Source organism: Cardiocondyla obscurior, linkage group LG07, assembly GCF_019399895.1.
Source record: "Cardiocondyla obscurior isolate alpha-2009 linkage group LG07, Cobs3.1, whole genome shotgun sequence".
Classification (NCBI taxonomy): Eukaryota; Metazoa; Arthropoda; class Insecta; order Hymenoptera; family Formicidae; genus Cardiocondyla; species Cardiocondyla obscurior.
The window spans coordinates 6,405,104-6,431,633 of NC_091870.1; the positions used below are offsets into that span (position 1 = coordinate 6,405,104).

At 45.9% G+C, this 26,530-nt stretch overlaps 1 long non-coding RNA gene across 2 annotated transcripts in view; it reads right to left on the reverse strand.

Moving 5' to 3' along the window:
- Nucleotides 1-11,619: 11,619 nt before the first annotated feature.
- Nucleotides 11,620-26,530, reverse strand: part of LOC139104480 (uncharacterized) — an 82,450-nt gene continuing 67,539 nt past the window's right edge. The window contains exons 4-5 of one of the 2 annotated variants that reach the window (XR_011546038.1): nucleotides 12,941-13,243; nucleotides 11,620-12,826 (exon numbers count right to left, since the gene is read on the reverse strand). This is a non-coding gene — a long non-coding RNA (uncharacterized lncRNA). Of the gene's footprint in view, nucleotides 13,244-26,530 lie in introns of both variants that reach the window. The other variant, XR_011546037.1, reaches the window with a different exon arrangement.

A 26,530-nucleotide genomic window follows, 5' to 3' on the forward strand; every position in this document is an offset into this window, starting at 1 on the left:
TTCTCGGTTAACTGGGAGCGATACTGAGAGTATAATTTACGCCTCGTGGCACGTCTATTCGCTGATGGCGTTCGCGGTTAATCGGCAACACAAATTCGCGATCGTTTAACAAGCGAGACACATCGGCAAGATTCATCGAATCAATTTGTATCCCGTATAAACATGCTGGTAGCAATTATAGAAAGCTTAATGGTCAATTACGTGTCGCGACATTAAAATCATTTGTTAGGTCTCGTGCACGAAAAAAAAAAGAAAAAAGAAAAAAAAAAAGGGGGTGGGAGAGCTCGCGATAGAAGCACGTCAGTGCGGAGCGGTGGCAATTATACAAACTTACTCCTGCATTGGTGCAGGCATGATCGATCAGTTCTGTAAAATGGTTTCGCAGATATTAATGCAAGTCGCACCGGGAGATGGCTCGATAAACTAGTTCCCGTTAGGGATGACTTGCGCCATTACGACAATTTTTATTAGTACGTTTTATCGGATCGTGGTGTAATTATTTCCGCGTATCTTGTAGCCGATACGCGTTCATTATACTGTCAAAAAAAAAAATAAAGAAAAAAAAAAAGAGAAAAAACGTACGTCAAGTAAGCGCGACAAAACCGTAATAACACGTACCTTATGTTATTATTAACGTCAACAGAGACCAGATGTATGAAATAGAAACGACGAGGCTTTCTTATTATTATTTACCAAGTAAAGGATTAATTATTCGTAAAGTATAACGTCTCTCGCGATGCAGAATAAAATTAATAAGATAAGAACTCCGAGGGGGGAATTACAAGGGGACGGGGAGGGGGGGGAGGGAAAAGAGAAAGAGAGACGCGAGTTGGTTGGAGAAATCAACGTAAAGTGCCAGAGACACCCAGTAGTAGAGATATCATTTTAAGATTGTAGGTCTCGGGCTAATGATGAAACAGTATCGAATAACGACGTTGCAGACTGCGCAGATAATTTCAAGAGCGTTACACTCCAATTTGGATAATTGATGTATATCGCTGGCAAGGAAGGGGAAGTTATTAAGACACCAATTTAACTCACGCACCCAACCGGGCCGGTCAGTTAGCCGGCCTGTTGTAGTCACCTATAATAGCACGTCTCCAATCGAATGCGGAGCAACGGAGGTATAACTACGTCATAACGCTCTCGCGCTAATAGAGCGATTCCTCGGAGCCTCGCGCGCGAATCCGCGGGTTTGTTTCTCCGGGTCCGAACCGAGAGGGCACCCAGGGGGGGAATAGGAAGAGAGGCGAGGCCGAGGCCAGTGGCTATTGCGCGGCTAAGAAAATACATTTCGATTCCATCGTTATTGTCCGAGTTTACCGCAATAAGTTTCCAGGATAATCTCGCGCGTAGATGGACGAGCTAAGAGGCGAAGGAGGTAGCGAGAGCTGGATAATGACAGGCCCTGACTCGTTAAGTAGTAGTGCCATGAACAAAAAGGCCCGTGACCGAGCCAAGCAGCGGCAACCGATCGGGCCGGCAACCGTCCGAGCGTTCAACTGGCTGAGAGCCAACCGAGAGAGCTAACCAGCCCCGACCGACCGACCGACCGATCGACCGACCTACGAACGGACGAACGGAGGATAAAAAGAAAAATCAGGGCGCACCTGTGCACCTAGCAGTAACACTTTACTGCTCCGATGATGTAAACGCGAACGTAAATGAGAATAAGTGGCTGGACTTGAGAAAATTGCACGGTACACCCGGCGACCGAGCCCGCCGCTCGCGCTTCCAGCCGACGCGCGCGACGTCGGCGCGATTGGGGGTGAGCGGTGATTTCTTTTTTTTTTTTTTTATTTTTTACGATAACGGAACCGACCCGGCCCGGCTGGACTCGTCAACGCTAATCGCACGCCCGGTACGAGATTATAATACGTCTTCACCTGTGGCCTTTCCAGGCGGGAATAAATTCGTTTCGTTTTACGATCGTACCGCAGATCCCCGGTAGTTTTCTTCACGACGAATGAGCGAAAGTCTCGGGGGGATTTCGTAAAAGCCCGTCTCCCGTGACCCGCGCCGTCTTGTGACACGTTTTGTAACACTTGAGATGCACCGAGTCGTATAGCCAACCAATTATTCATGTTTCCTTAAGAGTATTGCGATTTATTGCATTATAATTCTACACGGAGATTTCCTGCGAATTAGGAATCGATCTGACGTATTCGCAGATAATGCTGCATCTGTACAGTTATAGGGGTCCGTGCGGCAAGATGCATATCTCGTAGGAAAAAGTTGAAACGTGCACGAATATTTATTGCGAACCCTTTCCCTCCCTCCACCTTGGTCGCTTCAGCGACGCGACGTAATCAAGGATCCAAAGAACGTCGATATTTTCCATCTGGAAATTATTCGTATCGAAATAACGCCGATAATGCGAAATAACAAGCTGGTAGACGACAAATTCACGATGGCGCGTAGTAAAAATGGATTTATCTCATTGATACGAGTTTATTACGCGCAAGCAGGCATGCCCATCATCGCCGATGCAGCCGAACGAATCGGATCGCCGTCCGAAAAAAGAATAAAAAAATAAAAAAAAAAAAAAAAAAACAGAAAAAAATTGCGCGTGGCGGATGGCACGATACTCTTCTAAATCCATCGTTATCGGCGCGACAAAAATCGCGGGACCGAGATGATAAATTTCGAAGCACGTCATAAACATGCTTTACGGCATGCATAAATTACGCGTCGCGGAGCTGCATATCGAAAGCCGGCACTCGCTACTGTACCGAGAGCGACATTATCGTGACACGACAATACCGTCGGTCTCCATCTCCGTCCTCCGCCTCTCCGCCTATCTCTCGGTCCTCGTTTCCCTCCGCTCCTCGTGGACCCGCGTACGCGAACGCGAATCGCCCGCGGGGTTAAACGAATAAAAGCGTGCGTGTGCGTGGCACACGCACGTCGCGCAGGTGTGCGCGAGTGTGTGCGCCCGAGCGCATACGAGCGGACGGGGTATAAACACAGGCTATTATACACACGTAAAGGCCTCCGCGTCGTCGTCGTCGTTGTCGTCGTTCGTCGTTCGCCGTCGTCGTCGTCGTCTCTTCGAGAATACGAGTCGAGGAGGTGAAGTTCATTGCCTCCTCGTACGCTCGTTGCCCGCGCTGGGCGCGCACCACTATCGCGGTTACGCGGGCATACGCGCGTGTGCGTGCGCGTTAGCCCCCCCTCCCGGTTCCCCATCTCCCTCGAGTGCATCTGTGTCGCTCGTAAATATACGAGTCACGTGCTGCCTGAAGACGTCAAAATGTGAGACGTAATTCAAGGCGAGAGATACATCCAGTGTGCGCGACGACTCCCACGCGTGCATCCCCGGGCAAATCGGTGCTCCCGCCGATCGGTTTCGTCCAATCCGTCAACGACAGCGATGACTTTCAATCGGGTATTGTTCCCCGTATCGATGACGAGGTGCTCCGCGTCGGCGTGGATTCGCACGCGATTGAATTGGCCGTTTTCAAGCGCGAGAATACGCGCGAAAGATCGTCTGAAATTTATTCCGAGGCGAGATAGACGATGGGTTGCGAAAGGAAAAAAAAAAAAAAAAGAAAAGAAAAAGACTCGAAATGAGATCTAGATATTTACGAAGTGATGTAAATTGCATTTAAATCAGCTTAAAAAATCTTGCCAAAATCGATATCTCCCCGTCGTTCCGCGTCTCGTTGAAATTCATAAGATTTTCAGCCACTGGACCAGCGCCAGTTTCGAAATAAGCTGGTTATCGTACGTATGCAATCTTCGGTTTTTACGGGATACGATACTACGCATTAAATCGCGCGTCGACGTGATAATCCACAGGAACCGATACCCGTGAAACGACTGCGCGTATATATCGCGCCGCGAAAGATCGGGCGCGTAATGCACAAATGCAAATACGGCGGTCATACAAATGATGTATACCGTTCGCGCGCGCGTAATAGAGAGATGATGATTGGCAGCGCAGGTAACGCATTCGCACCGAGGAAATGATATCTCGATCCGTGAAACCGGGGGAGTCAGGGTACGCGGCGCGCGGCGCGTCTCGGCTTGGCTCGATAAGTAGGTGGATTACGTTTGAAACCGCGACTTGACAACGCAACGCAACGCATGGCTCGCAACAAGTTCTCGAAGAGGGCGAGATGGTGGGGCGCCGAAGAGAGCACCGTGAAAAAGAAAGAAAGAGCAAGAGGGAGAGAGAAAGAGAGAGAGAGAGAGGTGAGCACGACTGGCGCGGGAATGACGAGGACGCCCGGATAGAACGTGTGCGCAGCGCGTTGCCACCGTTCGTTGAAAAAGGACGAAGAAATTACGTTGTGGCGCAGCTTATGCGCCCTCGGGGCACCATTATATGGTAATCTCTGCATCTCCTTCTCTCCCTCTCTCTCCCCGTTTTTTCTTTCTCTTTCTCTCTTTCTCTCCCTGTCTCTCCTCGTCCACCTCGCGCTCAAGACTCTTTTTTGCCGTCCTCCTCTCTCCCTCGGTGCTCATCTACCTCACCGCGCGCTCTCCTCGGCTCTTCCACAACCGCATCCTCGTCCCCCTCATTCGCTCGGTGAAGCATACGCGTCACGGCATTTCTCCTATTCCATCGTTCTCTCCTCAGGTTTTCCTCTCATCTCCGAGCTCTGCCTTCTTTCCTTTTCTCTCCCTTGATCCTACCTCTTTCTCCGTCGCTCGGTCACTCTTTTTCAACGTTGTCCGTGCACCTCTACCTTTACCCCTCTTTCCCCTTTTAGTTTGTTTTCCGTTGCCAGTGGGTAATTGCACTCTCTCGCTTTTACCCGCTCGATGCTTTTCCTCCCGTCCGCACATGTCGGTGCTCTCCTATTCGTTTCCGCGTTTTTTGTTCATCTCCTCTTCTTCCACGGCGTGCCTCCCTCTCGCCCCGTTTTACTTTACCTTCTGATAGGCTCGCTGTCCCTTCTTTACGGACCGATTTTTCACCACTCTGGTCCCATCACCCGCGCGCAGCAAACAAGAAGACAATCCGGGTCGCCCAGCGCCGAGCTCGCCCCGGGCCAGCTTCGAATTTAATTATTCGTCGCCTCATTATACGCGGAAGGGACAAAAAAAATTACGTTGGTACAATTATTTTCTCCCGAGAGCTTTCGTCCCCCTTTTTATCGGCGACTTAATATAACGCTCGTTCGCCGCGTCTCTCCCCGCATCGGCCGGTTTTACGGATTTCAAGGCGGCAATAACATCTCTTCGTTTTCTAATTTCCTACGGAATTAATAAAATACTTTTTCTCAAACACGAGTCGAGAAAATCAACCAAAGATTACACGTTCGCGCGTGCACTCAATGATATATCTGAATTATGGTATTCAGTTGTATGCAGTGGCGTATCGCGCTGACAGGCGTCTTTATACAAACAATTTGCCGAGCCCGGAGGAAACTCGGCTCCGAATTAACACGCGGCATCTGTACGTCATACTGTTGAATAGACAGTGATAGGTGTCAGGTGCTACCAGACGAGTGTTTACCTCCGCGCATCTCGCGAAATTCCAAATGTTTATTCGCGACGTTGTGCTCTTTTGCCTGTAAACGGAATGGGATCAATGCACCTTCGCGTATTTGCGAGTAAAGTACAGAGTTATGTCAAACGCTATCTTCAAAAAAAGAAAAAAAAAAAGAAAAAATTATACCAGCGATTTAAATAATTCGTAGATATGGGACAAATTTCACCCACGTATGTAGACTTCGTTTAAAATTGATTAGAAGACGATTTGAAAAATCGATTAAATTTGCAAGAAACCTCGCGCTCTGGTCGCGAGAATAATGAGCCTCGTAAAAAGGAGCTTGCGACGTTAGAAGGGTGCTGTTTTGCTCGGCAGCTCCGAGACGGGAAACTTGGCGCATTCTGTAATGGGTAAAGCGATACGGCGGCCCATGTTTATAGGTAAAGACTGGAAGGTGCGTGGAATGAGAAGGCGAACGATCGGAGAGAAAGAGAATCATCGCGAGTGTATATTGCGCCGCTCTACCCTCACCGGTCGGTAATTTAAGCGACGTGCGTATGCACGGGGTCGATGAGTTATGGGGTGTTAAAGCATAGGTGACTTAACCGGCCAGCGCGTCGAACGAATCCTCCGAACTTCGCTTCTAACGCCGGGATCGTCAATAATGCAGTACTTTACTGCGATATCGCGGTGTAATCTCTGCAGGCGTTGCGCACGGAAAAGCGTTCGTGAGGGAAACATCCTCTCGTGCTTTCACTCTTTTCCCTCTCTCTCATTTCTCTCTTTCTCTTTCTCTCTCTCTCTCTCTCTCTTGCTCTCTTTGCAGTTTTCATCCTCGACTACGCGCTGCACGCGGCACGAACGAGTAAAAGCGCATGATCTGTTCAACGTTCATAAAGTTTATTCGTTAACGCGTCGACCCGATGAGAGATGCAACTAGAAGTATCGACGCATCGACACGGTCCCACGTTGCTACCTAATGAAAAATTGAAAGGATGAAAATTTAATGCCCGTACGTTGCACGCGCGGAGCGAAAGAGATCTGTGCATTTTCATTACGCGATTTCAAACGTGAGTATTCCGACGGGAGAAACGGTCAGTCTCAGTGCATCTCTATTTCATATAAGATTAAACGAAAAGTGATGTTTTCACTTTTATTACATTTTATACGGAATCGTGCGTGAGATATTAGATGAGCCCGATAATCAATATTATTTACTGCTGCTTTAAAAAATTTTTTTTTTTCTGTACAAATGTATTTCTATAAGTCGCATTATTAAAGAATTATTATTAAATAAAAAAAAATAAAAAAAAAAAAAAACGAAAAAAAACTATCTCTTTTTTATTTCAGATATTTTTGAAATTCTTTATGCTGGATCTGTAGATATTTTAAATCGCGCAGATAACGAAAGAAACCTGCGCGCTTAAAGGCTTAATTGAACTTCGGCGACTTAACTGAGAGCCATCGTCGTGGCCTTTAGATCGAGCGTGGTTAAATACGCGTTACATAAACTCAACAATACTGCTGCCTAACGACTAACGATAAAATTTAAGAAACAGTATTGTGTGCCGAGTCCCGCTCGCGTAGAAAGGAGTCGTTAAAGGCTGCTCAACCAGTTGAATTGGCGGTTCAATGTGGCGCGTGCTACCAACACACTGTGTCACGCACGGAACGTACCGCGCGACCGGTGCTCTCTTATTATATTATGCATTATTATCTACTTATCGTGCTATTGTCCGTATTGACTTCATTGGAGCCGATTCTGGACAAGCCGGTCTCTTCACCGCGGACAATTGGCCGCGCCGAACGGACTGCGCTTTGACAGCGTGCACGAGAACGAAGCGGAGGAGAGAGAGAAAGAGAGCGAGAGAGAAAATATCAATTAAAGCGGACGCTTACAAACTGCGTCGTAACGCTAACTGCACAGCATCGCTGCACCGGCAGCTTGCGCGATAATAAGAAATTCAATGGCACTTTAGGCGGCGATAGGCGCAGCCTGTACGATTTATGATTTTCGTAGTCGCGAGCCCGTGCGAATATTAACAAGCGAGATCGGGCGCGCAAACAGCCCGAATCGATTTTCTAAAGCTACGGGAAGTATAATCCGCACGCAATATTTCTTCCATCTTGATAAGTAATAGGATTGATTTCGCGGCAACGCCCGCTTCCTTGAACCTCGCCAGCTGATAAGTTTGCTCTGCCGTTCGTTACGCTCCCCACGAGTCGCTTTAGGATCTCTCGCGCACACCACTCCGCTATCTATTATCCATTTATACGAACTGGCACAGTTAGCGTGATCTGATAGCCGCGGCCGTGGCTACGCCTTCGCGTTATGCATGTAAAGCCTTCGCGCGAGAAATCGAGCGTGCTTGCGGAGGCAAACGATCGCGGGCGGGCCCCGCGCGCGCGCGGAAAACTAAAAGCGATCGGGGGCATTACGAGTTTTACTGCCCTACGGGATTTCTTATCTCACTGCCATTACGTAACCGCGGCCGGGCAACCAGTTATTGTACGGATGCAGGCATTAACCGGCTCGAAATAATACGGCAATGCCGCGAAATAAAGCAGCGCGCCAGTTGCGCGCGAGAAGGGAGGCTGACGCAACATTTGGTCAATTTTTGACGGAATTGGCATGACCACACCGCTCTATGCTAGACAGTTTCCGCTGTAACACGTGCATTTCGATGGTGAAACCATCCGAGCCTGCACGATTATTATTTTCATTGTGATCGTACGAGCGTGCATGGTAGCCCCGGCGGGACTTCACGGTGCGGTGCGTGATATTGCGGTGTACTATTACAATAAACTGCGATATTATATACATGTTTTATCAATATCGATCGCCCGGCGTCATGGGATCCCGTCAAGTATTCCAACGTTAACCGGCCGATTTTAATCTCGTAACTTTTACCTTGGACCTTGGCGCAAGGGCGTTATTTATGAAATACTAGCGGCTTTCAGCTTCCATTCACATTTCCTCGTTTATCATTTCGAGGTAATGAGAGAAATTTCTCAATTATCGCCGGGGCTGTAAAGTGGCCGGTCTGTCACGCATCATCGCGTGGAATACGTCGACGCGTTATTTTTTAATTCCGCTCTAGGGCCGCCCTTAATTAACGTGGCGATGGAGCGGAAAGGAAGGGACTCGCACGTACGCACGCACGCATACAAGCGCGCGCAATAGGGAGTCAGATTAATTTGTCGAGGCTGCCCTCGTCGCGTTTCCAGGTTCACGTACGATTCGAATTAGACGCGCGGCGCGAAGAATGTGCGTTTATTGTGACTCGAGGACTTAGGGCTGCCACGACGATAACGCGCGGTAATGTCAGACCATCGGGCCCCCGTGCGTGTAATCTAATAACGAACGTGCAAAGCGCCACGAAACTCTGGCATTATGGAAATGTTTAGCGAGCGTTTAGACTTTCTTACAAGTATCTTCAATCCGCTAAAATACATGGAAATGCTAAACTGCAAATTGCACCGCGTCAAAGTGCACGTTTCCGCAAAATCACGGCTGTTCGCGAAAGTCGTATTTTGCGCGTAATATAGAAGTCACGGAACCCCGTAAAGATCCTAATGTAAAGAATCCGCAAAAGCGTTCCCGACAAAATGACCGCGTAAGATTGCATGTATCGGTCCACGCGAACGAGAGAGTGAACGCTTGCCTGATTATGCACATCACATGGTCGCCCGGCGCTCGTTAACAAGGAGCAAAACGATCTCCGATCCGATCGCGGCGAGAAACGGGAGTCCGGAGTCAATATGCGTAAAAATTCTAATGCAAATCTATTCCGCGTCTGGCGAGCGCGAGGGTGGACGCGTGGCTGTTTGTATGTAATGATTGCGAGGTCGTCATATCGCGGCAACGCGAGCGGAATACGTAAGTAATATAGCGGCGAAGTAATGAGCGCTCGACTAAACGGTCGAAAAGCGGACTGATATCGGGGCTAAAGCGTATTCAACTCTCGTGCCGGCGTAGAAAACGGTCATTTGCGGCAATTTAAAGTTTCCAGACTGTGATCTTAGGACTTGCGTTTATAAATGAAATATTGATGCAAGCTAAACTTGAATAGTCAGTTGTACGTATCACATTACGAGCTCAGCGATGTTGCGAAACTATGATGAATCGTCAAACAGCATTGCTGTATATCCTGAAGTATGCATGATAGAATTTATAATTAAACATTAGGAAATTTGTTTGCGTTTCAGAATTGGTGAGAATAATTTTCTACGTCAGTCGAAAAAATTTTTAATTAATTTCTGCGTTAAAAAAAATACGTTTTACTCTTTCTTTCTCTCTCTCTCTCTCTCTCTCTCTCTCTCACTTTTTCTCTTTTTTTTCTTTTATATATTTTTAAAGAAAATTTACTTTTGATACAATAAAGAAATATTAATAATTGTAAAACAACGTAAGTGATGCCACGGTCGTTTGTACTCATTATTGCCTTAAGCAGCAGAAGACGAATGAAGACGCGCGATTTCTTAGCGGCCGGCAAGTGCCGCTAAAAAAAGCCCACTTAACCTTGGCCACATAGGGAGAAAGTTCATCAGCGAAGCGAGACGTGCATTAAGCCTCGCGTCGTGTCAATCGAGGGGAAGCGAATGAGGGAAACCGGAGCGTAAAGGAAAATTGTCGCGAAAGAAATTGACGATACGGGGAAGAGAATCGTGCGCCGGTGTATCTCCTAGAGTGGACGCGCGTGGCTCCAGCTTCTTGCGGCATGTGACGACTGGCAAAGTAAGTGGCTGACTTGAGTCGAGCACAGGTGTGCGAGCGTAATCGCGATGTCACGGGCGAGTCACGGCCTTCTCTTGCCTCTCGTTCCCTCCTCTTGTCTTAAGTCCGCGGCTTTCGTCTCCCTCTCCCTTTATTCCGCCCTTTCTCCCAATCTCCTCTCGCTATCGCTACTCCTTTCTCTTTATTTCTTCTTCTACCTCGTTTTTCTTTCCTTCTTTCTCCTCGCCCTCTCCTTCGTTCAGCTGCATCGAGCACGAACGATCGCGAATGCTTCTTGATCGTTGCTCGCTTGCCCTTTCTTACCATTGTAAGGTTTTTATCTATCCACTTTGAAGGCTACTTGTTGTTTTTTTTTTTTTTTTTCCGACTTTGCGAGAAGGGAAGAGAGATGCATTAAGCTAATCTTTTCGTAGTCCACCGTTGTACTCTCGAGCTTGAGTGGCCAAAATTTTGCGCTTTCAAGTGTTCGATTAATCCGCTATTGCCGTCTTTATCCCGATAAGCGAGTTTTACGGAGAAGTGCTTCAATGCAATTGTCTGTTATCTCCTCATACTTTTTATCGAATATAATTATAACTGTATAAAAGATATATCGCTGCTCTTTTATTGCGAGGTGACAGCTTTCATGAATCATTCAAAGGCAAAAAAAAGGTATCGGGCAAAAACTTTGAATAAGTTGTCAACATTGATTCACGCGGCTGTATATTAAAACTAAAATAAAAAAAAAAAAAAAATAAAAACAAGAATAAAAAAAGAGAGAAAAAGAAACAGCAATAAGAACAAAAGCATGTTAGCCAATCCTTATGCATTGTATTGGTACGTAAATACAGTTCTTGCGTTGCGTAAATAAAATTAAGTAATTCTGCTTTCGCGATTCGGAGTCGGGAATAAATGGATAAGGCCCTAAAGGAGAGCCGCCGAGATTATCGGTTACCGCGAATTTTACGGGCGGGAGAAAATGCGCGTCCTTGCGTCTCTCACACACGCGCGTCAGGTGAGGAAGTGCCGCGGAACCTACGGCACGCGTGCACGTAACTCGTTCCTCGGCGAGGCGCCTGTCGGCCGTAATTTCAGCTAACCCCGAAGCCTGACCCCGCGCACATGGGCCGAGTGTGTCACGTCAACTCGGAATACTGCAATAATTGCGGCATCGCGAGCGAGCAAGCGAGCGGGTCGGAGCGCGGAAAGAAAGGGAGGAGGGAAGAAATGATGATCAGGAGCATACAAGGCGAAGAGGAAGAAGGGATAGAGGCCATGTGGCGAACAGTAGTTGCACGTTAAGATGCGCGGAGAAAGAAAAGGGAGAAAAGGAGAAGAGAAAGAGAGAGAAAGAAAGAGAGAGAGCTGATCCCGGAGTCATCCACCCTTGAAGGAGAGAAGTCGGCGGTAGCTATTGCCGGTGCCTGGCCGGCCTGTTCGCGGTCGGCGCGCGGGGTTAATCGTCGCGACTTTGTAGATGAGATTGGATGGGGCATTAAACGGTGGACGCCAAGACCATCCCGCCGCTTCAAATTTAATTTGACCCCCGCGACTTCTCGAATTAATAATCCCGCGCTTGGATTCTTACTTCGGTGCCGTTGTCGAGGATGATTAGAAATTATCGTTTATGCGTGACTACGTTTATTGTCCACTTCGTGGTTACGTGCTTTTACCGCGTCCCGTTGGAGGGTGGGCAATATTCGGTTAATTCTGCTGACACTAATCAAATTTATGGCGGTAACCAGTGGGACAGCCGATGAAAGCGGTTTCGGATAAGTAAAAGTAATTTTTAATTATTGTTAAAAAAAATATAATAATAATAATAATATGTAGTTTAATTGAAAGCGTCGCGATTTTTATTCTTTTACTTGTTATTACTCGCGTCGAGTTTTCTTGCTTAGCTTATTTTCTTTATAAATGTAATTCTTTTTCGAAATTAACAATAAATTATGTTGACGCCGTTGCACTGATACGGACACGTTGTGATGCGCGATGAGGAGAAGGAGGTGACAGAGGGGCATCGGCGGTCTGTGCTCGCGGTAAACCCTAAGCCTCAAAGTCCGCAGGAGGGAAACGCCATGCATAGCTGAGGGACGGCGGTAGCGACCGAGTGCAACGCGTGCACGTTCTGGGCGGGGTAGGAGAACGATCCTGGCAAGGGCCAGGAGTCATCGAGTGACACACGCACGACTGCCACGCTTCGTGGTCACGGTCAAAGCGCACGCGAAACATCGTCGACGAATGGGGAAGGACACGCTTCGATTGCTCCTGTAAGCGGAGCACCTCTTGCACGGCTGGCGGACGACAAGAATCCTGCGACGTGGTTCTTCGATCCCGATCGAGGGCTATGCCGGATTAAGTTTCGCTATGCAGTTGAAATTAAATCACCGTCAAGTCGCTATCGAGGTGCGAGACGGCTATTGTGACCGAGAAATCTATATGCGATGAATAGGTAACGGAGAAAATTGGAAAGTCCCGCGTAATATTACACATTTTATTAACCGGTTATTTTTTCTATTATTTATTATACTAAAAGAAACCATGCGCGCGCTACGCACGGGCTATTTTTTAAGAACCCCCAATTTCAAACTATGAAAAAAAAAAAAAAGTAATGCGACTTACCAATCTGCATGAGCTTCAGCGGAGTTGTAAAGTTCTGCGGGTGACTGTAACATAAAATAAAACACATTAATGTAGACATGTATATTTGTAAAAAATTAATAAAAAAAAGATTAAAGTTTTTATTCAATAAATATTTTATTTAAAAAATTTATTCTCACCTAAAAGTTGCTCCGCCGATGCAGGATGCCCTTCCCGGGCCTGCTCCTCCTCTCAGATGGGACGTGTCGAGTCATCCTTCCGCGCACAAGTCACTCGCGAACACCCCGACAGTGATTTTACAATCGCGAAAATTATTAATCTTTATCGCGCGATTCAGTTCGGCACTCGCGATTAGAATAAAGCCGTCCGAATACTATACGAAACTCCCGGAACGACCGACGAACCGACTGCGGTTCGTATAATAATTAATATCGGCGGTGACGACACTTTCGTTGAACAGCAGTGAATGCAGCTGCGTCCATCTGTAACAAAAAAAATATATATAATTTAATAAACGACAGCAATAGAATCGATTAATTAGCTTCTCAAATAAAAGATTACTTCGGAGAGATAAACACGGAAGGATATAACTTACTTTAAAAAAAGGAAACGTATTCACACGTGCTCTTCTCACACGGAAAATAAGGAGGAGAAGATAGTTCTCGTGCCGGGCGGTTTTCGTTAAACGCAAGTAAGTATTAATTTCGGCACGGACACGTGGCTGTTGTGTAACGCGTACGTGTGCTTCGCGCGACCGCTAGAGAAGGACAAAGCGAGAGTGGGAGTAGTGAGGGAATATACCTAGCGCGCGGTACGTAGGCTCGCGCTCGCTCTCACCCCGTTTCCCCCCGCCTCCCCCCGACCCCCCGCGCCGATCTATTCGTTACTCTAGTTCGATTTAATTGTAATATTTAATTAGTATGTCCAGACAAAGACGGTACTTCCACCAGATCGTTCTCGATCTTGAAAATCGCGAAGACCGTCTTTGCCTGGACATATTAATTAAATATTAAAATTAAATCAAATCTCAAAATCGCCGACTTAACAGCCGACGTTGACACTCGCTTGGCGTGAAGCAAGCGAACTGAATTTATATGAATTTAAATTATATATTAAATATTAATTAATATAAAATTTTTTCTTTCACGAGTTTTTTTTTTAAATAAATCTTAACTAAGTGCGAAAATAAACCAAAATTGTTACACGTCTTATTCAGATAATATGAGGGTTGCGAATTGATTCGGATTATCTTTAGCATCCTTCAAAGCTGGCGCCAGCAATCCTAATGCGATTATAATTAGGACCATTTGCTCATCTTGGATCACGAATCTGAGGATCCCGCAGGGGTCATTTGCCTTTGCGCCCAACGAACTCGAGTCGACGGCGCCTCCGGCTGTTTTCTGGAAGCCACCGGTTCCATATCTACTAGATGGATCAAGGATGATCTCGTTACCATGATTGTAACGCGATAGCTATCCCGATCTAAAACCGCTTGTATATGAATATCTTTTCATACTTTATAGCCGTAATGCCTGTATGCAATAATAGCGTATGAAATCCAGGATACACCGCGATATCCAACAGCTGTTACAGTAGTCGCGATGTAATGAATGTTATGACCGGAACAGTGTCGCTCGTCACTTGATGACGAATGCAGGTATTACGCGCCCGGTAATATCGGGTAATTATGAAAAGGAGAAATAGTTCAGAGACACGTCATTGTGGCATCTATTAAGGTGAATGGCACGTATTTCTACTCTGTGCTCTCACTGCTTAATTATTTTTGCAATCGCTGTGAGTTTTCTTTAATTAGGATTCACTCGAGGTCGAGTGGGCACCTGAGTAAACCATTGTCGAGATAAAAAAGAAAGAGAGAGAGAGAGAAAAAAAAAAGGAAAAATAACGGAAAGACGGAAGAAGCTCACTTCTTTATCAGATAATGACATTTTTCTTTTCGCTTTCTGACCCGCGAGAATTTGTGAGATGACTAAATAAACATTAATTAAGGATATTACATTTGAAATAAAATTTATGAGGTACGGGATTATCTTTCGTATTTCTCGTCGTATTTCTTGTCGCAACGTTCTCGCTCGGGCTTCTCGTCGAAATTATCGGTGAAAAACGTACGATTTCTCGTGGGGACATTGACCACAGCGTAATATACATTGTGTTAATTTTGATCACATGTTTGCAAATGTTGATTATGTCTTTTCGTAGGGGAAGACGCGGATATGATTCGTGTACGCCCACTACCTTTGTCAGACCCTTTTTCAATCCTTTCATCGACCCTTCTTTGGCTGTACCTAAACCAGAACAAAGGTATTGCCTCGCCTCAAAGGTAGCGAAGATTCTTTGAAGTATCATTCTTTCTGTTCTTTCGAAAAAAAAAATAAAGAAGCGAAACTCAGGAGATAGGAGTTTAGCATTTTATTCCCAAGAGAAATAATATAATACTGTCTTCCGCATTTCGCCGGGATATTGTATGAGATGAAAGAGACAAAATCTATTAAGAACCGTAAAATAATTACCCGTGCATTAATGTAATAATGAATAAAAATACAAAATGTTGTGGAATAATTATTAAAAGGTTTCAAAACAAACTTTCAAAATTATTTTTTAAACTCCATCCCTTTGAAGAACACGGAGACGCATTTGCGATATTTACGTACCAAATTATAATTTCAACCTCCAACATTAATCCGGAATAATTATGACAAATTAATATTTATCTCTCTACTTTACAGTCTGCATTCGCGATTACTTACTGCGCCGCGTCCCTTCGTCGCGACCGGTAGCCGCGTATATTCGCCGAAGTTTTGCGCAACTCGTCGCTTCGCACAAAGAAAAAGGGATAAAAAAGAAAAAAGAAAAAAAGAAAAAAAAAAAGAAGCAGAGAAGAAGAAAAAACGGAGGAAAGAAGAGAACCCCTCATTAGCAAGGTAGCTCGCGGGGGCCCACTGACGTTCGCGTTTCATAACACGGTGCAACGCATGCATGCATGCACGTGCAACGTGCGGCCACGATGGGATCCTTCGCGTGGCTCCTCTCGCTGGGTGACGCACGCCCACCGACAACGACGAGTCGTACGCGCACGATGCAAAAGGGAGCATCAAATTATCCAGGAAGCGGGTAAGCTCGCGACGAGAACCTATGCTCACGCGTAAAGAACGTCTTTACCTGAGCGCGGGCCACGCCACGTCGCGTACAAAAGGGAGAGGGGCAAAGGGCCTTTTACCGTGGTTTGACCAGCGTGTATTGCCGTAATTTTCGCCGCGCAAGGGAAACGGTCAGAGGCCCCATCACGTCGCGGACAGGCAAGGGCATCCCTCGAACAGTGCTCACAATCTCTATCGCAACGTATAATCAAAAAAAAAAAAAAAAATCGCGATGCTGAGCGCAGTGGCTGATAGAGCTTTCTCGCGCAATTTTTCTTCTCCGCTTGCTTCTTGCTTATCTCGTTTGTGCTCGTCATTTTTATTTCCGGCGAAGGGTTGAAAAGAACTTTATTTTTCTAAGAATATTTTAACCGCGTGAAGATTATACTTTAAATTCTTTTTAATTGTGAATTACGCTGCGTAAAATTAATTCGAGAAATGTATTATAAATAAAGTACCGAACGTTTTAACTAGGAAGTAATTTCTAAAATATTCAAAGATTTCCCCCGGCGTAAGTTTCATTATGCAGGATTCACTCTAGAAGAAGCAGAATAAAAAAGGAAGAAAGAAAAAAAAAGAAAAAAAAACTACAAGTCCTTGGAGAAAAGTAAACGAGCGGGCGTTCTGGTTTGACGTCGGTCATTGTCTCCGACTGGAGTGTCTTTTTACTAGTCGGGCATTTGCTGGTTTTAGCCGTTGTTGCCTCTGGAATCGCGCAATACGGAGACACTTCGTGACATACGAAATAGAAGCGGGACAAGTGTCGGTCTAAATAATTTATCGCCTCTAAACCGTAAAAGTACCCGCGCTCGGCGCATCGCGGTCTCGCGCGCGGTCTGTAATCCGCGCGGCGGGCGCCCGGCGCAAAATTGCACGAGATGAGGCTCGTTCCGCGACGGCCGGTTCTAATTTATCTACGTCCAATCAATTTTATGTACTGTGACCGTGTCATTAGACCCTATCATCATCCCGCGGCGACCCTATCGCGCGAGGTCTGTAATTGGAAAATACGGACTTGTATCGCGAAATTATATCCTTAATACGAGAGAATAAAGAATAAGGGTGATATTCCATTGAACGTTCGCGGCGCTTTTTTACGAGGTATCATCAGAACGATAGAGAGACCGTCTCGTAGCGTAAGGAATAATGACATTGTTCTGGGGGAGGGGGTTTTTTTTATATATTTCTTTTTTCTTGTCTCTTTATTTTCCCGGCGAGCGATAAGTATCCGTTTCGTCTCCCGGGGGAACGATATTTCCTCGCGATTTACCGTTGCATCAGTGCGGATGCCCGACAGTTCGCGGCGAGATCACAGTGCAGCGTGTTAGATAAATTCCCCGCGTCATCGTGCCATTCGTCGAAAATAACCGAAGATGAATATCGAAGGTGCAATAAATCACATCTCTTTTTTTTTTTCTCCTTTTTATCGTCTCGTCTGATAGAGTCGAAAACCGCGTATGTTTCACGGACACCGCGTCTCTACGACTACGAAATACAGACAAAGCCATTTCGTCGATGTGGTAGCGGAGCTGTCGCTATACTACTGATTGTGCTAGAATCATTGTCACGTAAGCGCAGTTGTCTGCGATAGGGTGCCGGGCATGTGGCGCCCTTAGGGGAGTTAGCGCCCTACCGTTGAATAATATAATATTCAATTTGTATGTAATGAATATAAATTAACGAGGCAACTTACTGATTTGTCTGTGGCGCGAATGAAAGGGTTCGCCGACGAAAATGGTTACTAAATGGACAAAAGCAATTGTAAGTCGCGCGAAGTCGCGACCCGCGCTCGTTATACAGTTAACTGTAACGCATTTCGTTAGCACAGTGCCGTTAGTAATTTCCCAAAAAAAAAAACAAAAAAAAATGCTTTTTGTACTTTCGTCAATTTTAAGGAAGGGAAAAAAGGAAGAAGAAGTAAGACGAGCTCATTAAAGATGAATGAAGAGCACGACGAACTAGTACTTGTTGCGTAATCTGTTATCGATTGCGGGCATACGCACGCTAATAGTAATCATCGTGGCAGCTTCGTAGAACCGATGAAGAATAGAGTATAATGTGCCATTGTGATGTTAATTAGTACTTGGTAGTATGTACGTAATGCAGAACCGAAGTTACCAGCACGTGCGAGTACCCACGTAGCATGACCTCTATTGTCGGAATCGAAACCACCGATTCAATGCACCGGAGGCGTTATCTTGTGGCATTTGTTTTATTTGTACTACCTCGAACCTAAGCTCTTTGCGAGCACTGCGTTCTGCAAACGCTCTCCGGCGTCCACCAGCCCGATAACACGCTTTCCCAAGAGCATGCCGCACTAATTGCTACCTCCGCGAATATGTATTAGCTCCGATACATTTATGCGCATGAAGCCAAGATTATGCCGTCACAATTGCTTATCGTTATAAATCAGCCATCGTTCATCTTTATTATTCAAAGTATTCTTCGTATGCAAAGTTGCGCAGATGAATACAATTGCGCCGCCGCCGCCGCCGCGCGTGCCGTCGTAAAAATTTAATATTATAAATCCGAGATCTTATATTGCCGTCCGATTATAACGCAACGTGTAACATAAATGACAGACAGACGAGGGGAAAAAAAAAAAGAACGTTGAATATAAGATAAACCTGACTATATACTATTATATTGATCGTCGCAACTGTGATTAATTTTATTGAAATTTATTCACTTTTCGCAATCGCAAACATTTGATAAAAATACAAGCAAGAAACGAGAGGAAAAGAACGGCAGGGAGCGAGAGAGTAAAATCGCCGCTTAATCGGAGAAGGTTGAAAGCATCAACGGGTCGATACGTATTAATTAAACCTTACACCTACACTCTCGACTTCCTGCCGCAAATACTCGGGGATTATCCGAGCGTGAAGAGCGATCAGTCACTATCTGCCATACGCGTTGGCAATCCCCCGGCAGCCCGAATTGAAGCTTTCGAGCACGCTCGATCCGTCCGCATGACACATTCGTAACGATCCCCAATCCGCGACACCCTTTCCTCTTTCACGCTAGTATTTATATTTGGAGCCGTATGATGCGTTTACTCACCCTCCGAAAAACCACCGCCGACGCCGCCGCCAACCCGTTGCAGCCCGGAATTAGCGATCCTCCCTCTCCCTAACCTCCCGACAGTTGCATTTAATTTTCCCGTGCGCGCGTCACCGAACAATCCTTTCTCCCCATATGCACGTCGATTCGTGCGCCGACCACGTGCCACTAGAAAATTCCTTCGTACTTGCCGGCATTATACTTTCACTCCCTACGGACCGTCGCGGGGTGACTGTGTCGTACGTCATATGGCGTGCACTTTGCGAATTGCATCCCGCGCGGTCTGCCCGGCTTCGGTCGTAGCACATGACGAAGCCGTCACGATAAGCGCGCCTGATGACGAAATTACGCTAAAGTCCGCTATTAGATCGCCGACGAGGGGCCGGCTAGTATCCTTCAACCTGCAATTTTTTTAAATTCCGCATAGCTAATACTTGATACGCGACTATTAATTATGAAGGAAATTAGAGGCAATTGCGGGAACACGGAGGTAAGGAGGGCGCACATTTCTATTTTTTTCTTTGAAAAAGAAAAAAAAAAGAAAAAAAAAATAGGGAGTGCGCGGAGCGTCGTTGATATAGATGTGAAAATGCGAAAAATGTAGGTTGTCGTAAATAGTACAGCTCCAAACAATTGCGGATAGCTCACCTTAAACAGCTGACGTTACCGCGATGGTACGCGATTGCTCGGTCGGCTTACTTTTGCGGGAATAAAATAAGTGGATCGAAGAGATATATAAATATGTAAAAAGCGCGTAAAAATAATTTCGAGACTTTCTAGAAGTGATTCATTAAAACATTTCGTGCCCGCGTTTCATAAGCTATCGGGAACTCCTGTACAATGTAATGCAAAAGATACGGCTTGTTTTCAAAGAATATGATACATCTTATCGCATTAAATGAATAATGAGTCCGTTTAATGAATGCAGTGAGCGGTATTATTACATGGTTAAGAGGGACAGTAAATTATGCATTGGCTTCGAGGCGACTCTGTCTAGTAATTACCATTATATCGGCAAGATCTGTCATTAACTACATGTGGAAGCAAATTTAAGTGGGTCTAAGTAGTTCCCCATATTGTGCTAAAATTGGCATTCTCATTCCTGAGGTCAGCTCGTTTGCAACGCCATTCATTAACACTACGAAATCGTAGGAAAGATAATTGCATGCATATATATATACATATATGTATGTATATATGTATATATAAATTAATATATATATGTACATGTGAATATGCAAGGCACACGTGAACGCGTGGGTTTAATAAATGTAATTATGTGAAAACTTGCTAATTCAAACATACGAGGGGGATACAATAGGATACCACAGAATCTTGTTCGATCTTATGAGGTTACTGCGCTTGAGGATTTGTGCCCTTTCCCTCGTAATAAACTAGCGAAATGTAAAAGTAGAAAGTAGGCTATTCGCACAATCGAATGCCGTTCCTTGATACTATGATCTAGTGCCGCGATACTTGCTATTGGCAGAGAGAAAAAGTGATCCTTTATATAAATTGGTTTGCCGGAGAAGTCACTCGAGCTTGAAATTGCACGAAATTATTAGCATCACTTGTAAAGTAAGCATTCCGGCGTTTTCACAGTTACAATCGGAACAATATCCACCGTTTCCTCGCGTTAATTTTTTTTTTCTTTTTTTTTTACTTCCTTTGCTCCATATTTTAATATAAAAATAAAAGTGTGCTAACTTTGCGGAGGTGGAGCACTCATAATAAAATTAAAGAGAAAAGAGGACTCGCCAGAGGAAATAATAATTTTTTCGAACGTATAAACCTTTTTCACATTCGCGCAATTGCAGACAAACGTTCGTGCGAATAAATGCGTGTCACATAGTTTTTCCAAGGCGCCCAGCAGGGATTTTATGCATGTAAATCGGCACTAAAATAGAAGAGCGGAGCATGCGGGCGGTACAGAGACGTCGACAAAGGAGAAACATCGCGCATCGACGACTTGAGGCAAAAGCTCTTATCCCCGTTTTTCTCCATCGTTAGTATCGGTGGTAACATCTCATATCGCGCGCTCCGAACGTGTCTTCGGGCACCGAGATCTTAATTCGCATGGGCGCGCTCGAGATAAATGCGTCGCGCAATAAAAGTTTGTAAATCCTTCAATCATCGAGCGCGCGGGGCGGAAAGGAGGGTTTGACGAGATCCGGAATTGCGGGATTCTCACGAGGGGGCCAGCGGGAGGGAGAAGGAAAACAGTCGCGATGAGATAGCATCCCCTCGTGTGACCCGTTATTTAAATTAGACCAATAAACCTAACTGGCAGCCGGCCCCCGCGTATCGAGAGACCGCAGCGGCATTCGGCCGATCCGGAGCGGAGGAGCCCGTCTCGATTTCCGAGGAAATGGCAAGCTCACTTGTTCCCTTCGCGCGATTTGCCCGCTGCCCCACAGCGCCCCGGATAAGTCCTATCCTTGCCGGTAATTGCGCCTACATCCTGCGCGCCGCGTCTGGTCGATGTAGCTTCGCTCGGCGGAGGCGTTCAACGATCGCGATAAACGTCCTTCGGCTGAGGAAATGGATCATGATCGCCACGACGATAACCGCGACTACGGGGGGTAATTCAGAGAGCAGATATATTTTTACGGAATCACTTTCTCCCCGCTGATGTTCGAGGTAACCGTAACAATGGACGTGCTGTGCTACATGCGAGCTAAAATTATCTCGTTTATTGCTGGCTCGAGTAAACTCTTATTTCTCGAGAGAGAGAGATATATATAAATATATATGTATATATTACAGTTAAAAAATTACCGATGTTTAAATGTAAATTTTAAACAGCGTGCTCTTGATTATATTTTTTATGGTACTTCGAGTGAAATAAAATAGCTCGCGCTCGTGAACTCGTAGCTCCTTTAACCACGAATTTCCGCCGGGGCTACTCGTGCCTGTTCAAAGTCGCGAGCGTAATTCACGCCCGGCTATACAAAGGTAAACAGCCCGTGCAACAGCGCGCGTAAACGGCTGTAACTTCGCTGTAACCCCAGTAACCCCATAAGGTACCCTGCTCCTTCTTTGCGCGGCGTACACGTGCTTTCGTGTAGAGCAACGCCTCCTGGCTCGTTGCCCGCTCGTTTTACGGCCACCGTCGATATATAAGAGCGTTTAAATCCGCATAGCCGCTATGCTAAACTAATGAAGTTGAGCGACTCGAGGCACCCCCTGCTGTTCAGCGAAATAGTTCGGGAACACTGTCTGCACGCGCAAAAAAAAATTATCCTCCTTCATTATCCTTTTCTATTTAACTTTCAGCGCGGGTTTGTTGCATAAATTTATGTCGGAGATAAATATAGAGGCACCGCGTACAATATATGCGGCTGAAAATGCACAAAAGATGCAGGAAAGAAGTCGGTCAACTTCCACGAATATAAAAGAGGATTCCTAAAAATTCCGCTTCTTTCTTCGGACGCTATTGTCTCGCGCTTTTGCAGTGGTCACCGGATGGTTTTACAAAGTAGCTGCGTTATTTCGAGCCACAGCTTGCCGAATTCGCAGAAACAACGCGGACAGTACCGTTCATTGGCGTAATGTTTACGACGGGACGGGCCACGTGGCCCGTTACAAACGCATTATGAGTAGCCGAGAGTAGGGCTCCCGCCAGGCTTGTGCTTTAAGGCAAACCGAAGAAGTTGCATAGAAAGGAGCGATACTTGTGGTCGGCCGTTTATTGTTCGTTTTTATTGGCGGCAAAACAGTCCGGGATTATCGCCGGAGAGTGTAATAATTTGCGCAAAAAATCTTTACTCCTTTGTCGTCGTAGGAGAAACTATTCGCGGAACTTTTGCGGGCCGCTTACTTATAATCCCCGCGCCCGTGTAATCGTAATCTAATTCCTATTCCCTGAGCGCTCCATGCACGATCGAACGCACCGTCGGGGATTTCCACGCGGCCACGTTATTTCGCGGATTAAACGGCGTATAATAGAGTAATTATCTGTCGGCATCGCGGCATACTTAACGAAGAGCCGCACCCTCCGTAATCGCTCGCGGAAAAATTGAGAAGAAAAAAAAAAAAAAGAAAAGAAAAATATTTTCGCGGCGGCATTCGCGAACCCGCAACGTGATCCCGGGCAACCGAACTTTATTCCGGCCCCACCGCCATTGTAATTATCCACGAAACTCCATTTACCGTCGATGTAACGCAAACCAGTCGGTTAGCTCTTTGCGTACAGCCGGCCGAACGCCAAATAACAAACTTATTGCTGCATTACGCTATCCGCGTAACGAGATCCGTGAACAATTTCGCCGTGCGGTAAAGTATACGTACGCAGACGATCGGCGGCGTCCGCCACTCGGAAACACACGCTCATTAACTATTACCTAACTCGATTCCCGTTTCATCATGATCGCCCGCGCGGCGGGGTAACGCTGTAATTTTCTAAAATAATTTTATCGGCCGTCGTCGTCAGGGTGCATACTCTTTCTGAAGCGCCGGAGGCGCCTCATTTGCGCTGCATTGCAGCATCGATTTCGGGTTACGGAAAGAGAGAGAGAGAGAGAGAAAGCGAGAGAGAGAAACACGAGGGAAGAGGAAAGAAGGGAGAGATCCTGGCGGGGTCATTTAATTGATCGACTATCGAGCTGGTCATCTCACTGATGACTGTAATGATGGTCCCGGCCGGGGACCTACCTCCCGCTATATCGGTATCCTGGTATTTTCATTATCACGGGCGTGCCCCACACAGGGAAACGAGCGGGCACCTGAGTGATGACGCGCGCGACGATGGCGCCCGCCCGCTTTCATCCCCCGCTCATTTGCATATTTCGAGCGGAGCATCAACAATGGCCGGGCCTCGCCTGGTCAATAGATTAGCCTGATTAGCTTTATTAATTTAAATCGAGCGCGCGATAACCGCCTCGAGGGGTGGCTGGCAGCGTCGCGACCGGTTACGCGTTGGAGCTGCGTTTTCGGCGTAACGAGCCGTGGACGTGATAAGACGTGACAAGTGGGCTCGCACTGATACGCCTCCCTGATGAATTGGATCCTTCCGACATATTTGTAACGCCCGCTACATTTTGGCGATTCGCTATAGCTATAAATTATAATCGCCATCGTTTCACCTTAAACCGCGGGCGCGCAGCGTGCACGTGTTTTAAAATGTGTCACTCGTAAAATTTACCAGCGACTGTTTGACTTACTTTCGTAATCGTTTCAAACAGCACCCATTTTATTGTGTTCATTTTCTATCTTATCGCAATAACGCGACGACAAAGAAAAAGGATGACCGTTAAACTTTTTCCAGGAACCTCTACTGATTAAAGATAATCCGGCTTTTCTAAAAATCCGTCAATATTAGAGAGCATTAGTGCCGGTTGGTAGAAACTATAAAATACAGTATTAGATACTTTTAACCTAAGTACGTCGTACGAAAGGACGATGAGCCGCTCCGGTAAAAAGGTGCGCCGCCGCCCGGGCTTGTCGCACGAATGCAATGCAATGCTGTTTGCGTTTCGCCTATTTTCCTTTGTTATTACCGACGCCGGCACTCAGCTACGTAAATATTTAGCCGTCAGTGACGTGTGCGCCCGCCAGCATCCGGCCGAATATTTTTGTTTAACGATTGCGCATTTTGTTTACTTGCATCAGCGTGAATTTTTCGGATTCACGACGCGGAAGCGTTGGTTACGGCAGTTTTTACAAAATCGCGAACGCCCGGCGATTTTGGAATCGCCCCATGCGGAACGAAATTCTTCCTTTTTTTTTTTCCTTTTTTTTTTTCCCCCGCATTTCGAATTTGCGGTCGACCGGTCGTTCATTAGTACCCCGGGATGAACGATTGTTATATTCTAGCGTCAAGTCGAAGGACTCTCTCGAAATGTCATACCTTACTTTTTATTCCACGCAACATTAATCTAACAAACTGAATAATTTGTAAAATAAAAACTTTTAGTATCTCGCGTTAAAGATTATCGCCGACTCGTGAACGTCCGCGCATTTTCCGCTCGCGCTCTGCTCTGGTATATTCTTTCGGAGATGACCGATCGGATATGAGATAATATTTACGCTGCGTTTTAATCAGGTGTAATCGAAGTTATTCAATCGTCCGGTGGACGTAGTATAACAAGCCGCACGTGATAACATTGAAAACACGCCTGCTTGCGTCTGTCAATCGAGACAGGTACGCGGAAGTTCATCGAGGAATAGTAAGTTAAATGGCACACAGCAGTAACAGCACAATAGCCGGCATTGGCAAAACAGTCACGGATTAAATACGTGCGAAATGCCTGAGCACGGTTCTTTGGATCTATTAAAAGTTGAATGCAATAGAAGTTCTCATCGGAGATATTGCAGCCGCGAGTGTTGGCGGACGATACAATCGGTTCTCACACTCGAGATCCTAGATAATTTCGATCATCGACGAAACCAACATCTGCCGACTGCGTGATATTGTCCATTACTCTACTCAACATTTCGCTCCTTCTACTCGTTTTAATGTCACATGCGCATCTGTGATTCTTTTTCTTTTTTTTCTTTTTTTTTTTAACACGACGAGACTCTTCGGCGCGCGTTTAATATCGATGAAAATCCGGCGACGTTTTATTTTCCACGCATGAAAACCGCAAATAAATCCCGCTTAACGAACAATAATAGCGACCGCGGTATTTCTCTTTTTCCTCTTTTTTTTTTCTTTTTTTTTTGCAACAAAAAATTGTAATTAAAATCCAGCACATGTGCACCGAGTGGAAGGGCTTCGCGAGCGTTGTACATACACACGCGAGGGATGGCAACAAAAATTATTTACTCTTCCGGTTCTTTCCATTCAATCGCGGCGCGGATTATGCGCGCGCGAATAAACGATGAGAAGGCCGGATTAATTTGTCGGTGACAGCTCGCAAAATTCGAACCGATGTCCAGGTACGTTGAACCGCGCGCATCGAATAATATCGCAGCAATCATATTACGAAAGAGGCAAATACGTCAACACAACGCGTATATACACTGAATAATGCATTGTTGGTGCAGCTAATGCACGGTCAGCTACCGTGCGGGTACCATCCCCGTGTAATTGGGAGCCGTGTTTGCGAATCAAAGTCATCATCGACCGTCATCGCGGGCATGCTGATGAAAACGAGCAGACGGCGGCGGCTCCCGCTGGACAAACACTGTTTCCGTGCGCGAGGCTTAAAAGGTCGTCGAGCTTCATCGCTCTTGGTTTACCGCGAAAATCACCGCGCGGAGTAACGTTTTTCAGGGTGAAACTGCGCCAGATCGTTTTCCGAGTTTCTCGTAACAATATAATAGCATTGCTTTGTTATTGAATCGTAAAAGAAAAAAGAAAGAAAGAAAGAAAGAAAGGAGGAATACATGACGCCAAAAAACACTCAGTACCGAACACATATTTTTTATACACAGATGATACTTCGGTGAGCTCGTATATAAGCTGCCAGGCAATATTTTCTCCGCAATATTTTTCACATTGCCCGACGGGATATTATCCCGCTACTGACTCCCTACGTCTTCCCTGTCAGTCTTGTTATAAAGGGACCACGATTCTCTCCTTTATCCCTATATGATGTTTGAGTGTGGATA